Source organism: Anopheles ziemanni (assembly GCF_943734765.1).
Source record: "Anopheles ziemanni chromosome X unlocalized genomic scaffold, idAnoZiCoDA_A2_x.2 X_unloc_15, whole genome shotgun sequence".
NCBI lineage: Eukaryota > Metazoa > Arthropoda > Insecta > Diptera > Culicidae > Anopheles > Anopheles ziemanni.
In genome coordinates this window covers 42,501-57,049 of record NW_026689763.1, presented here as the reverse complement: position 1 = coordinate 57,049, position 14,549 = coordinate 42,501, and the positions used below count along the sequence as shown (strand labels likewise).

Genomic DNA, 14,549 nt, shown 5'->3' with positions numbered 1-14,549 from the left:
CTTATCTTTTTGCGTACTTTCGACTAGTTCAATAAAAATTTTTGACCCAAAATTTGTTCGGCGGACCCCTAGGTCGAAAAACCCGAAAAAAGTCGAAAAAAGTCGAAAATGTCGAAAAATGAGAAAACCTCATATTCGGACTCTACACGAGCCCCAGATATTGAAAAGTGAAATCCGCGGTCGATTTGGAACAAAAAATTTACCTAGGCAAAGTTGTATGGAGGTAGGGACCCCTGAGAAAAAAGTTTGGTCCCGAGGCTCCTTGGACCACCAAGTCCCTAGGTCGGACCAAAATCGGAAAAAATCCGACCAAAGTCGAAAGTGTCGAAAATTTTAAAAAACCCCTTTTGGGGCCCTATGGCCTCCCTAGATAATGAAAAGTGAGGTCCGCGGCCGATCCGGAAGAAAAACTTGACCTAGGCAAACTTGTATGACGGTGGGGACCCAAAAAAATTTCGATGAGTGTAGTTTAGACAGGCCGGAAAATGTATCGGTGGTCCGTATCAAGGGACGTCTTTTAGTTCCATGGGGTGGTGGTCGTCGAACAAAGTCGCCTAGGTCGACCACCAGAAAGACCAGTCGTGTTGTAATGGATGTTTTGACCACTTTACTAGGGAAACCTAGTAGGTCGAAGCAAATTTGGGGTTCGAGATGAGTTGGTGAAAGTTGGTCCAACCTAGGTGTGCTTGGTGGAGGTTGACCATGAAAGTAGAGCATGATAGGAATGACCATAACTTTGGTTCTAGATGTCGGATCGGTACACTTTCGGCAGTTTTGGAAAGGTGAAGGCCTGCTCTAGCTATGTTTCCTACCAAGCTGAGCGCCTACTAGTGACCCGGAGGAGGTATTAAGGGTCAAAGGCAAAAAGGGGTACCCTAAAGTGCGTGTGACCAAGAAAATGGGAAAAACGGTATCGCCTATAGCTCAGGCTGTATGGCTCGGATCGGAAAGCTTGGATATGCGTTGGAAAGGTCTTGACGAGCGCTAGCTATGTGTCCTACCAAGCGAAGCGCTAGGTGTTGAGCAAGTCGGTCATATTAGAGGGCAAAGGTGAAAAATGGTGGTTTAGAGGCGAAAATTCACCTTATGATCGAAAATAGCGGGCGAACGATAAGAGCTACGAACACGGCGTAGAACAATCATAAGTACGTTACCACAAGACCTAACTTTGGCCAATATAGAGCGAGAAGATCGGAGGTACCCAAGAGGGTGATATGGCTGGTTCAATGTTGGACCAAAACGAGACTTGAGAAATGGATTGAAACACGGTATCGCGAATAACTCAGGCTGTATGGAACGGATCGACAAGCTTAGATCAGTGTTGGAAAGGTCGAACCGAGCGCTAACTATAATCCCAAACAACCGAAGCGCTAAGTGTTGAGCAAAACTGAGTTATTAAGCGACAAAGTGGAAAAATAATACCAAAATGGCCAAAAATCACACAAGACCAAGAATACCGAGCAAGCGGTAAGAGATAGCGGGTTGACGTAGAATACTTATAAGTTTGCCTCTACGAGACCTAAAAGTCGTCCATAGAAAGCGAGAAGATCGGACCACTCTGGAAGGGTGATACGAGTGGTCAAAAATTAGCAAAAATGAAACATGGCTAAAATGGATTTGACTTGTGCACCATGTAGCTCCGGCTGTATGGCATGGATTGTAGAGCTAGGATATGTTTTGGAAAGGTAACACCCAGCGCTAGATACGACTAGAAGAAAGCAAAGCGCTAACTAGCATGATTTGGAAGTTATTAAGCGTCAAAGTCGAAAAATGTTACCAAAATTGAAACTCGAGTACATTGGGCCAAAAAGTACAAGTTGTGAAATTTGGACTTACGAGTAAAATACCGAGCAGGCGGTAAGAGATAGAGACTTGGTGTAGAACAATTATATGTTGGGCATGTTATAACCTATATTTGGCCCGAACATAGTGACGAGATCGGTGGTACCCAAAAGGGTGGTACAGGTGTTAGATGGTTTTCCCAGAGCATAAGCTCCACATGATATGGAAAACGGGAAACATCATAACTTCGGCTGTATGGCATGGAATGGAACGAACAAGGTATCGATGGAAAGAGAAAAGGTAGCGCTAACTATAATTCCTACCAAGCAAAGCGCTAGCATGTGACCGTTCGGGTGTTATTGTGAGTCAAAGTCAGAAATTGTTACCACGAGAGGCGAAAATCCGACTAAGTCCATGAATACCGGGCTGGCGGTAAGAGATACGGCTTGGCCGTAGAACATTTATAAGTTGGCCAATACAAGACCTAAGTTTCGTCCATAGACGACAAGAAGATCGAAGATACGTGAAGGTGAGATATGGGCGTCCCAAAGTGGGCCTTTGAAAAAGTGACAAACTTCCCTTATAACAGCATACACCAAATATCTCTGGCTCTATGGCACCGAATAAGAAGTTGAGGTCAGCGATAGAAAGGTGATAGTCAGCGCTAAATATCATACGAACAGAGTGAAGCGCTAAAGGGAAAGCATCTTGGTGATATAAGGTGGCAAAGTCGAGAAAAGTTGCCTCAAAATCATGAAAAATGTGAAAAAATGACTAAGTCCCGGGTGCCTTAAGGGCAGGTTTATCGAATGTACCGAGCTGGCGGTACGAGATAGAGACTTGGTGTAGAACAATTATATGTTTGGCATGGCAAGACCTACATTCGGTCAATACAAAGTGAGAAGATCAAAGATACCCGCAAGGGTGATATTGGTGTCCAAAGGAAAAAAGCACTAAGTCAAGAAGTCAGTATGCGATGAAACACGGACCAAGAGTACCAAGCAATTGGTGCAAGTTAGAGCCTTAATGGTTCAAGATAGAGACTTGGTGTTGAACAATTATAAGTTTGGCATAGCAAGACCTACATTTGGTCAATACATGGTGCGAAGATCAAAGATACCCGTAAGGGTGATATTGGTGTCCAAAGGTAAAAAACACTAAGTCTTGGGAAACTTATATGAAGGAAAGGACCCTGATGGGTCATATGGAATTGATCGAAAAATCGGCTAAGTCCCAAAATGGGGATGTCAGAACTACACTCATATGTTACTACATGAAGCAAGGCAAACTTATATGAAGAAAAGGACCCTTATGGGTCATATGGTATGGATCGAAAAATCGGCTAAGTCCCAAAATGATGATGTCAGAACTACACTCAAATGTTACCACACCAAGCAAGGCAAACTTATATGAAGAAAAGGACCCTGATGGGTCATATGGTATTTTACGAAAAATCGGCTAAGTCCCAAAATGGGGATGTCAGAACTACACTCAAATGTTACCACACCAAGCAAGGCAAACTTATATGAAGCAAAGGACCCTGATGGGTCATATGGTATTTTACGAAAAATCGGCTAAGTCCCAAAATGGGGATGTCGAAACTACACTCAAATGTTACCACACCAAGCAAGGCAAACTTATATGAAGCAAAGGACCCTGATGGGTCATATGGTATTTTACGAAAAATCGGCTAAGTCCCAAAATGGGGATGTCAGAACTACACTCAAATGTTACCACACCAAGCAAGGCAAACTTATATGAAGCAAAGGACCCTGATGGGTCATATGGTAATTTACGAAAAATCGGCTAAGTCCCAAAATGGGGATGTCGAAACTACACTCAAATGTTACCACACCAAGCAAGGCAAACTTATATGAAGCAAAGGACCCTGATGGGTCATATGGTATTTTACGAAAAATCGGCTAAGTCCCAAAATGGGGATGTCAGAACTACACTCAAATGTTACCACACCAAGCAAGGCAAACTTATATGAAGGCAAGGACCCTGATGGGTCATATGGTATTTTACGAAAAATCGGCTAAGTCCCAAAATGGGGATGTCAGAACTACACTCAAATGTTACCACACCAAGCAAGGCAAACTTATATGAAGGCAAGGACCCTGATGGGTCAAATGGTATTTTACGAAAAATCGGCTAAGTCCCAAAATGGGGATGTCTGAACTACACTCATATGTTACCACACCAAGCAAGGCAAACTTATATGAAGGCAAGGACCCTGATGGGTCAAATGGTATTTTACGAAAAATCGGCTAAGTCCCAAAATGGGGATGTCTGAACTACACTCATATGTTACCACACCAAGCAAGGCAAACTTATATGAAGCAAAAGACCCTGATGGGTCAAATGGTATTTTACGAAAAATCGGCTAAGTCCCAAAATGGGGATGTCAGAACTACACTAACAAGTTACCACACCAAGCAAGGCAAACTTATATGAAGCAAAGGACCCTGATGGGTCATATGGTATTTTACGAAAAATCGGCTAAGTCCCAAAATGGGGATGTCTGAACTACACTCATATGTTACCACACCAAGCAAGGCAAACTTATATGAAGGCAAGGACCCTGATGGGTCATATGGTATTTTACGAAAAATCGGCTAAGTCCCAAAATGGGGATGTCAGAACTACACTCAAATGTTACCACACCAAGCAAGGCAAACTTATATGAAGGAAAGGACCCATATGGGTCATATGGTATTTTACGAAAAATCGGCTAAGTCCGAAAATGATGATGTCAGAACTACACTCAAATGTTACCACACCAAGCAAGGCAAACTTATATGAAGGAAAGGACCCATATGGGTCATATGGCATTTTACGAAAAATCGGCTAAGTCCCAAAATGAGGATGTCAGAACTACACTAAAAAGTTACCACACCAAGCAAGGCAAAGTACCTAGGTGAACCCTAGGAAGAAACACGGACCAAGTCAGATGGCCTAAGTCAAGAGAACAAGTGACCTAGGCAAAGTTGTATGGCGCTGAGGACCCTGAAAAATCTGGTTAGTGTAGTTTAGACAGGGTAGGTTTTTAGGTCGGCCGAACCCCCTTATTTTGGGTTTTGGCCTCATCAAGAAGCTACACCTAGGCAAACTGCCTAGGGTGAAACTGCGAAGACCAATCGAATAGTAAGACAAGTTTTGACCGATCGCCCTAGGCAAGCTTGTATGAAGAAAGGGACCCTTAGGGTCATATGGAAATTCATGAAAAATCGGCTAAGTCCCAAAATTGGGATGTCTGAACTACACTAAAAAGTTACCACATCAAGCAAGGCAAAGTACCTAGGTGAACCCTAGGAAGAAACACGGACCAAGTCAGATGGCCTAAGTCAAGAGTGCAAGTGACCTAGGCAAAGTTGTATGACGGTGAGGACCCTGAAAAATCTGGTTAGTGTAGTTTAGACAGGGGAGGTTTTTGGGTCGGCTGAACCTCCTTATTTTGGGTTTTGACCTCCTCAAGAAGCTACACCTAGGCAAACTGCCTAGGGTGAAAGTGCGAAGACCAATCGAATAGTAAGACAAGTTTTGACCGATCGCCCTAGGCAAGCTTGTATGAAGAAAGGGACCCTATGGGTCATATGGAAATACATGAAAAATCGGCTAAGTCCCAAAATTGGGATGTCTGAACTACACTAAAAAGTTACCACATCAAGCAAGGCAAAGTACCTAGGTGAACCCTAGGAAGAAACACGGACCAAGTCAGATGGCCTAAGTCAAGAGTGCAAGTGACCTAGGCAAAGTTGTATGACGGTGAGGACCCTGAAAAATCTGGTTAGTGTAGTTTAGACAGGGGAGGTTTTTGGGTCGGCTGAACCTCCTTATTTTGGGTTTTGACCTCCTCAAGAAGCTACACCTAGGCAAACTGCCTAGGGTGAAAGTGCGAAGACCAATCGAATAGTAAGACAAGTTTTGACCGATCGCCCTAGGCAAGCTTGTATGAAGAAAGGGACCCTATGGGTCATATGGAAATACATGAAAAATCGGCTAAGTCCCAAAATTGGGATGTCTGAACTACACTAAAAAGTTACCACATCAAGCAAGGCAAAGTACCTAGGTGAACCCTAAGAAGAAACACGGACCAAGTCAGATGGCCTAAGTCAAGAGTACAAGTGACCTAGGCAAAGTTGTATGGCGCTGAGGACCCTGAAAAATCGGGTTAGTGTAGTTCAGACAGGGGAGGTTTTTGGGTCGGCTGAACCTCCTTATTTTGGGTTTTGACCTCCTCAAGAAGCTACACCTAGGCAAACTGCCTAGGGTGAAAGTGCGAAGACCAATCGAATAGTAAGACAAGTTTTGACCGATCGCCCTAGGCAAGCTTGTATGAAGAAAGGGACCTTATGGGTCATATGGAAAATCCATGAAAAATCGGCTAAGTCCCAAAATTGGGATGTCTGAACTACACTAAAAAGTTACCACATCAAGCAAGGCAAAGTACCTAGGTGAACCCTAAGAAGAAACACGGACCAAGTCAGATGGCCTAAGTCAAGAGTACATGTGACCTAGGCAAAGTTGTATGGCGCTGAGGACCCTGAAAAATCGGGTTAGTGTAGTTCAGACAGGGGAGGTTTTTGGGTCGGCTGAACCTCCTTATTTTGGGTTTTGACCTCCTCAAGAAGCTACACCTAGGCAAACTGCCTAGGGTGAAAGTGCGAAGACCAATCGAATAGTAAGACAAGTTTTGACCGATCGCCCTAGGCAAGCTTGTATGAAGAAAGGGACCCATAGGGTCATATGGAAATTCATGAAAAATCGGCTAAGTCCCAAAATTGGGATGTCAGAACTACACTATAAAGTTACCACATCAAGCAAGACAAAGTACCTAGGTGAACCCTAGGAAGAAACACGGACCAAGTCAGATGGCCTAAGTCAAGAGTATAAGTGACCTAGGCAAAGTTGTATGGCGCTGAGGACCCTGAAAAATCGGGTTAGTGTAGTTAAGACAGGGGAGGTTTCAGGGTCGGCTGGACCTCCTTATTTCGGGTTTTGGCCTCCTCAAGAAGACAGACCTAGGCGAATTGCCTAGGGTGAAACTGCGAAGACCAATCGAATAGTAAGACAAGTTTTGACCGATCGCCCTAGGCAAGCTTGTATGAAGAAAGGGACCCTTAGGGTCATATGGAAATTCATGAAAAATCGGCTAAGTCCCAAAATTGGGATGTCAGAACTACACTAAAAAGTTACCACATCAAGCAAGGCAAAGTACCTAGGTGAACCCTAGGAAGAAACACGGACCAAGTCAGATGGCCTAAGTCAAGAGTATAAGTGACCTAGGCAAAGTTGTATGGCGCTGAGGACCCTGAAAAATCGGGTTAGTGTAGTTAAGACAGGGGAGGTTTCAGGGTCGGCCAGACCTCCTTATTTCGGGTTTTGGCCTCCTCAAGAAGACAGACCTAGGCGAATTGCCTAGGGTGAAACTGCGAAGACCAATCGAATAGTAAGACAAGTTTTGACCGATCGCCCTAGGCAAGCTTGTATGAAGAAAGGGACCCTATGGGTCATATGGAAATTCATGAAAAATCGGCTAAGTCCCAAAATTGGGATGTCAGAACTACACTATAAAGTTACCACATTAGCAAGGCAGACTTGTATGAAGAACGGGACCCAGGTGAAAGTAGCAAATATCCCAAACCGAACATGTATATTATACACACAAGAGTACGAACATAAAGGAACACGGACCAAGCGTGCCGAGAGAATCGGTACTATAGAGCCCTCGTGGTTCTACACAAAGACTTTATGTTAGGGGTTCAAGCCCCATAGTACTCAAACGGTGACAGTAGCAAATATCCAAAAACGAACTGGAATTTACATTCTGTTGGTCATGCGGTCGTCCAAAGGGGTCTAGTATCCTGGGATGACAAGCATCACGGGCACAGTCTCGTATCAAAACAGTCGAAGAGGCCCGCGAAAGCTTGCTTTCCATGGCTATGCGATGCACAAATTGAGTTTCTCCGTAGTTATACACAGCGCACAGGTGAAAGTAGCAAATATCCCAAATCGAACATGAATTTTATACACACAAGAGTACAAACATAAAGGAACACGGACCAAGCGTACCGAGAGAATCGGTACTAGAGCCCTTGTGGTTCTACATTGAGAGCCCTCGTGGTTCTACATAGATACTTTATGTTAGGGGTTCCAACCCCATAGTACTAGAACGGTGGAAGTAGCAAATAAACCGAACGTGGAATTTACTTTCTGATGGTCATGCGGTCGTCCAAAGGGGTCTAGTATCCTGGGATGACAAGCATCACGGGCACAGCTCGTATCAAAACAGTCGAAGAGGCCCGCGAAAGCTTGCTTTCCATGGCTATGCGATGCACAAATTGAGTTTACTCACCGTAGTATAAAACGAACGAACCGAACCTATCCGAGTAGGGATAATGGGCGCAGTAACATACTTCTGTGACCCAGCGAGAGTTGAACGAGGTGACATGAACTGTCAGTGGCTTATATCAGATGGGATACATACATGAGATTGCTTTCAAATCTACACTCGAAAACCTAACCAAGTAAAAGCGAACGTGGGGAGGATTCGAAACTGGTAACGAAATCTTAAGCTGGAAAGAGTCATCACTATGGATACATATTATGCGAAACCAATCAAGTGCTCATTACTGATCCAAAACCGAAGAGCACTAGTGAACACCTTAATCTCACCCTAGTTCACATCCAAGTGATCGACCACGTGTGTGAAGCAAAGACCAATCGAATTCCTCAATGGACCGAACACTATGAACAAATGGCCAAAAACGTTATAACTATCCAAACATACTACTATCTAGCGAAAGTCATCACGATGGAACCATACCATGATCTTTAACCTATAGCGCTCACCATATTCCTACCCAGAGTGCAAGTGAACAGATTGCCCACCCTTACCCAGTTCACAACCACGTGATCGACTAACATACCGAGGTTACCACAAGTCAAAGTTATACGTTTACAAGCGCAAGACCAATCGAAAACCCCGAAAGCAATCTCGACCCAAAATGTATTATCCGTGAGTGTAGTCGAGTCTCGTACTCGTCATCTGTAATCGTCGGATAGAATATCCAGTACACGGTTGTCTTTCCAAATGAAATCTACATACAGAACTCGCTCTTGGCAAATGGGTGGCAATGGCGCAATCAGGAGCGAGTTCCCGTCCGGGTGCCAAGTGATTGGCAAATGTCTGGGGGAAAGCAACCATATATTGATTTGTCTGTTAGTGTACTGGGTGTTTGAGGTATGTAGTATCCACGCTTGGTTGGGTGTGTCAGAGGACCATGGATGCGTTCACAACCCCAATTGGGGTACATCGGGAATGATTTTGTGGAACCGATGTGCCCGGCACACACTAAGTTTTGTTGCAAGTTAATAGTGTGCCATGTCCGGGGGGGTTGTGATTAAACTCTGGTGAATTGCGTACTGTGGTGATTGGGGTATGAAAGCCCCGCAGTTGCAATGATCGGACGCGCCTAGCGTGTCCTTTAGTTGATGGTAGGGAAATGAAGGCCCTTGTCAGCTCACCTAAGTATTCATGGAAGTTTGGCATAAGGTCGCTGTGGTAGGGGTATGAAGGCCCCGTCAGCGCATGCACAATCGGGCGCACGAGCGCTTAGCGGAGTCGAATGCCGCTCAAGTGCCTGTCCGGTGCATCGGGTGTGTGTGATACGAGGGCAATGAGGTTCGCACGGGGGCTCGCCTCCCGTGTGCTACCGGACTTGACAACATATAGAACGTGGTGTTTGCTCCTCCGGGTGCAATGGGACAATGAACATTCGAACGCAAAGTCGGAATTCTGGTTGATCCTACCAGTAATATACGCTCGTCTCAAAGGTTAAGCCATGCATGTCTAAGTACAAACAGATTTAATGTGAAACCGCATAAGGCTCAGTATAACAGCTATAATTTACGAGATCATCAACCTAGTTACTTGGATAACTGTGGAAAATCTAGAGCTAATACATGCAACATGCCAGGACCCTCGCGGGAACTGGTGCACTTATTAGTCAAACCAATCGCGGGTTCTCCGTGTCATTGAGTTGAAGTCTGGATAATGATGCTGATCGTATGGTCTCGCACCGACGACAGATCTCGCAAATATCTGCCCTATCAACTATGGATGGTAGTATAGAGGACTACCATGGTTGCAACGGGTAACGGGGAATCAGGGTTCGATTCCGGAGAGGGAGCCTGAGAAATGGCTACCACATCCAAGGAAGGCAGCAGGCGCGTAAATTACCCAATCCCGGGACGGGGAGGTAGTGACGAGAAATAACAATATGAAACTCTTTAATGATGTTTCATAATTGGAATGAGTAGAGCATAAATCCTTCTACGAGGATCAAGTGGAGGGCAAGTCTGGTGCCAGCAGCCGCGGTAATTCCAGCTCCACTAGCGTATATTAAAATTGTTGCGGTTAAAACGTTCGAAGTTGATACTTGTCCAACACAGTCCGGCTCCGCCGACCCGGTCAACCCGTGGTCGGTGGGCCAAGTCGGAATCTGGTTGCGACTCAATGGTGTGGTAGGGCACCAAGTCTGTGTCATGGTGTGCCCTTCAACGGGTGCAAGTGTAACATAGAGCTCGACCGCTCACGTTTACCTTGAACAAATTAGAGTGCTTAAAGCAGGGTGCCCAAACGCCCTAGAATAATCTTGCATGGAATAATGGAATACGACCTTGGTCTAATCTTTCATTGGTTTGTACTCAGACCGGAGGTAATGATTAACAGAAGTAGTTGGGGACACTAGTATTACGGCGCGAGAGGTGAAATTCGTAGACCGTCGTAAGACTAACTAAAGCGAAGGCATTTGTCAAGGATGCTTTCTTTAATCAAGAACGAAAGTTAGAGGATCGAAGGCGATTAGATACCGCCCTAGTTCTAACCGTAAACGATGCCAACTAGCAATTGGGAGACGCTACAACCAGGTGCTCTCAGTAGCTTCCGGGAAACCAAAGTCAGGTTCCGGGGGAAGTATGGTTGCAAAGTTGAAACTTAAAGGAATTGACGGAAGGGCACCACAATGAAATGGAGCTTGCGGTTCAATTTGACTCAACACGGGAAAACTTACCAGGTCCGAACTTATGGAGGTGAGACAGATTAATAGCTCTTTCTCAAATTTAAGGGTAGTGGTGCATGGCCGTTCTTAGTTCGTGGATTGATTTGTCTGGTTAATTCCGATAACGAACGTGACTCACATATGCTAACTAGAACGCAGTCAGCGTTAATGCGTCGATGCCGATTGGAACGGGTTAGGACCTTTCGGTGGAGTATGACCTGACACCTTCGCTGTTCGTGTGCGCAAGTGCACTTACGGTACGCTGCTTAGCAGGACAATTTGTGTTTAGCAAAATGAGATCGAGCGATAACAGGTCCGTGATGCCCTTAGATGTTCTGGGCTACACGCGTGCTACAATGTGGGTAGCAGCGTGTCTCCTATTCCGAGAGGAACGGGAAATCACTCAAATACTCACTTAGTAGGGATTATGGATTGCAATGGTCCATATGAACTCGGAACTTCTAGTAAGTGCTGGTCATCAGCCAGCGTTGAATACGTCCCTGCCCTTTGTACACACCGCCCGTCGCTACTACCGATGGATTATTTAGTGAGGTCTTTGGAGATGATCGTTCGCTGGATCCTCGTGAACCGCGTCTGCTTTATCGAAGTTGACCGAACTTGATGATTTAGAGGAAGTAAAAGTCGTAACAAGGTTTCCGTAGGTGAACCTGCGGAAGGATCATTAGTGGCCAAGTGATCCTTCCAGAAGTCCGAACCTGCGGGTTGAGACTTCGGCACAAGTTGCCATATGATAATTGACGAAACACTATAGAAGTCCGAACCTGCGGGTTGAGACTTAGGCACAAGTTGCCATATGAACATTGACGAAACACTATGAAGTCCGAACCTGCGGGTTGAGACTTAGGCACAAGTTGCCTTATACATGACTTCGAACAAATACACAAGTCCGAACCTGCGGGTTGAGACTTAGGCACAAGTTGCCTTATACATGACTTCGAACAAATACACAAGTCCGAACCTGCGGGTTGAGACTTAGGCACAAGTTGCCATATGAAAGTTGACGAAACACTAACAAGTCCGAACCTGCGGGTTGAGACTTAGGCACACGTTGCCTTATACATGACTTCGAACAAATACACAAGTCCGAACCTGCGGGTTGAGACTTAGGCACAAGTTGCCTTATACATACATTGGCCAAATAAACAGAAGTCCGAACCTGCGGGTTGAGACTTAGGCACAAGTTGCCATATTATATTCGATCAAACACTAAGTAGTCCGAACCTGCGGGTTGAGACTCAAGACCGTAACAAGATGTCACTATACAAGTCCGAACCTAAGGGTTGAGACTTAATGCGATCTAGATACCAAGTTGACATCCAATACCTGTTGAGCAAAACCAAAGATTCCCTGTTCTCGAATGATTACACTATATAACAGGGAATCATGAAGAAATCAAGCAAGCGTGAAACAAAGTCATCACTTGGGCATGCTCGATAGCCAACCACATGACATTAACCTAAGAGAGCATGCAGCGTATTATCCCAATGCAAAGTAAACGATAGACTCGCCCTAGTTCAGTGCTTCAACCAAGTGATGACTTCAATTTGGCTAGTGTGTGAAGTATAAAGTATAGTCCTCCCCTGGTCCACACTGCTTCGGCGGTCCTGGGTAAGATAGTTAATTCTAGCTTGCCCTATGTGGAAGAGGACACCATACTTAATACTGTGGTGTAATGAACAAAGTATAGTCCTCCACTGGTCCACGCTGCTTTGCAGTCCTGGGTAAGATAGTTAATTCTAGCTTGCCCTATGTGGAAGAGGGCATACAAGACAAAGTATAGTTCTCCCCTGGTCCACGCTGCTTCGGCGGTCCTGGGTAAGATAGTTAATTCTAGCTTGCCCTATGTGGAAGAGAGCATACATGAACCAAGAACGAAGGTTATGATCGAGGAATGATTCGACAACTAACCGATGGTATGAAATGTGAAGAATTCAAGCAAGCACACAATCAAGTCATCACTTGGGCATGCTCGATAGCCAACCCTATGACATTAACCTAGTAGAGCATGCGAAAACCAATATATATGTAAACGATGCCCCTCCCTAGTTCAGCGCTTCAACCAAGTGATGACTTCAGAATGGCTAAATCAAATCGGTTCAAAACATACCATCGGTACCCTATTGAAACACACAAGTCGATATCAAATCTCATGATTGTGTAGTCCTCCACTGGTCCACACTGCTCCGGCGGTCCTGGGTAAGATAGTTCATTCTAGCTTGCCCTATGTGGAAGAGGGCACATTACTCAATACTGTGGTGTTATGAACAAAGTATAGTCCTCCACTGGTCCACGCTGCTTCGGCGGTCCTGGGTAAGATAGTTAGTTCTAGCTTGCCCTATGTGGAAGAGGGCATACAAGACAAAGTATAGTTCTCCCCTGGTCCACGCTGCTTCGGCGGTCCTGGGTAAGATAGTTAATTCTAGCTTGCCCTATGTGGAAGAGAGCATACATGAACCAAGAACGAAGGTTATGATCGAGGAATGATTCGACAACTAACCGATGGTATGAAATGTGAAGAATTCAAGCAAGCACACAATCAAGTCATCACTTGGGCATGCTCGATAGCCAACCTCATGACATTAACCTAGTAGAGCATGCGAAAACCAATATATATGTAAACGATGCCTCCCTAGTTCAGCGCTTCAACCAAGTGATGACTTCAGAATGGCTAAATCAAATCGGTTCAAACCATACCATCGGTATCCTATTGAAACACACAAGTCGATATCAAACCTCATGATTGTGTAGTCCTCCACTGGTCCACGCCGCTTCGGCCGTCCTGGGTAAAATGGAACATTCCAGCTTGCCCTATGTGGAAGAGGGCACATTACTCAATACTGTGGTGTGAAGTATAAAGTTCAGTTCTCCCCTGGTCCACGCTGCTTCGGCGGTCCTGGGTAAGATAGTTCATTCTAGCTTGCCCTATGTGGAAGAGGACACTTCATACTTCGTCTCTAAGCGGCGGCTTGACTCCTCCCTACGGGGAACGGGTTTACGCGCACAGCGGCGGCTTACGCACTATGGCAGTCATGGATGCCTTACGTTTCTATGAAAAGTGTGTTCCTCCCCTGGTCCACGCTGCTTCGGCAGTCCTGGGTAAGATAGTTAGTTCTAGCTTGCCCTATGTGGAAGAGGACACGTAGACTTACTGTGGTGTGAAGTATAAAGTTCAGTTCTCCCCTGGTCCACGCCGCTTCGGCCGTCCTGGGTAAAATGGATTCATCCAGCTTGCCCTATGTGGAATGAGGACACTTTATGCTTCGTCTCTAAGCGGCGGCTTGCTCCTCCCTACGGGGAACGGGTATACGCGCACAGCGGCGGCTTACGTTATGGCAGTCATGGATGCCTTACGTTTCCATGAAAAGTGTGTTCCTCCCCTGGTCCACGCTGCTTCGGCAGTCCTGGGTAAGATAGTTAGTTCTAGCTTGCCCTATGTGGAAGAGGACACGTAGACTTACTGTGGTGTGAAGTATAAGGTTCAGTTCTCCCCTGGTCCACGCCGCTTCGGCCGTCCTGGGTAAAATGGATTCATCCAGCTTGCCCTATGTGGAATGAGGACACTTTATGCTTCGTCTCTAAGCGGCGGCTTGCTCCTCCCTACGGGGAACGGGTATACGCGCACAGCGGCGGCTTACGCAAGTTAGTCACCCTCGGCAGTGGATCACTCGGCTCATGGATCGA

The 14,549-nt window shown here is 45.5% G+C and overlaps 1 non-coding gene across 1 annotated transcript in view; it reads left to right on the top strand.

The window, feature by feature from the left end:
- The first annotated feature begins 14,513 nt into the window (after positions 1–14,513).
- The window catches only part of LOC131291797 (5.8S ribosomal RNA), a 155-nt gene continuing 119 nt past the window's right edge, over positions 14,514–14,549 (top strand). The window contains exon 1 of the ribosomal RNA XR_009189553.1: positions 14,514–14,549. This exon is cut by the window's right edge and continues 119 nt beyond it. This is a non-coding gene — a ribosomal RNA (5.8S ribosomal RNA).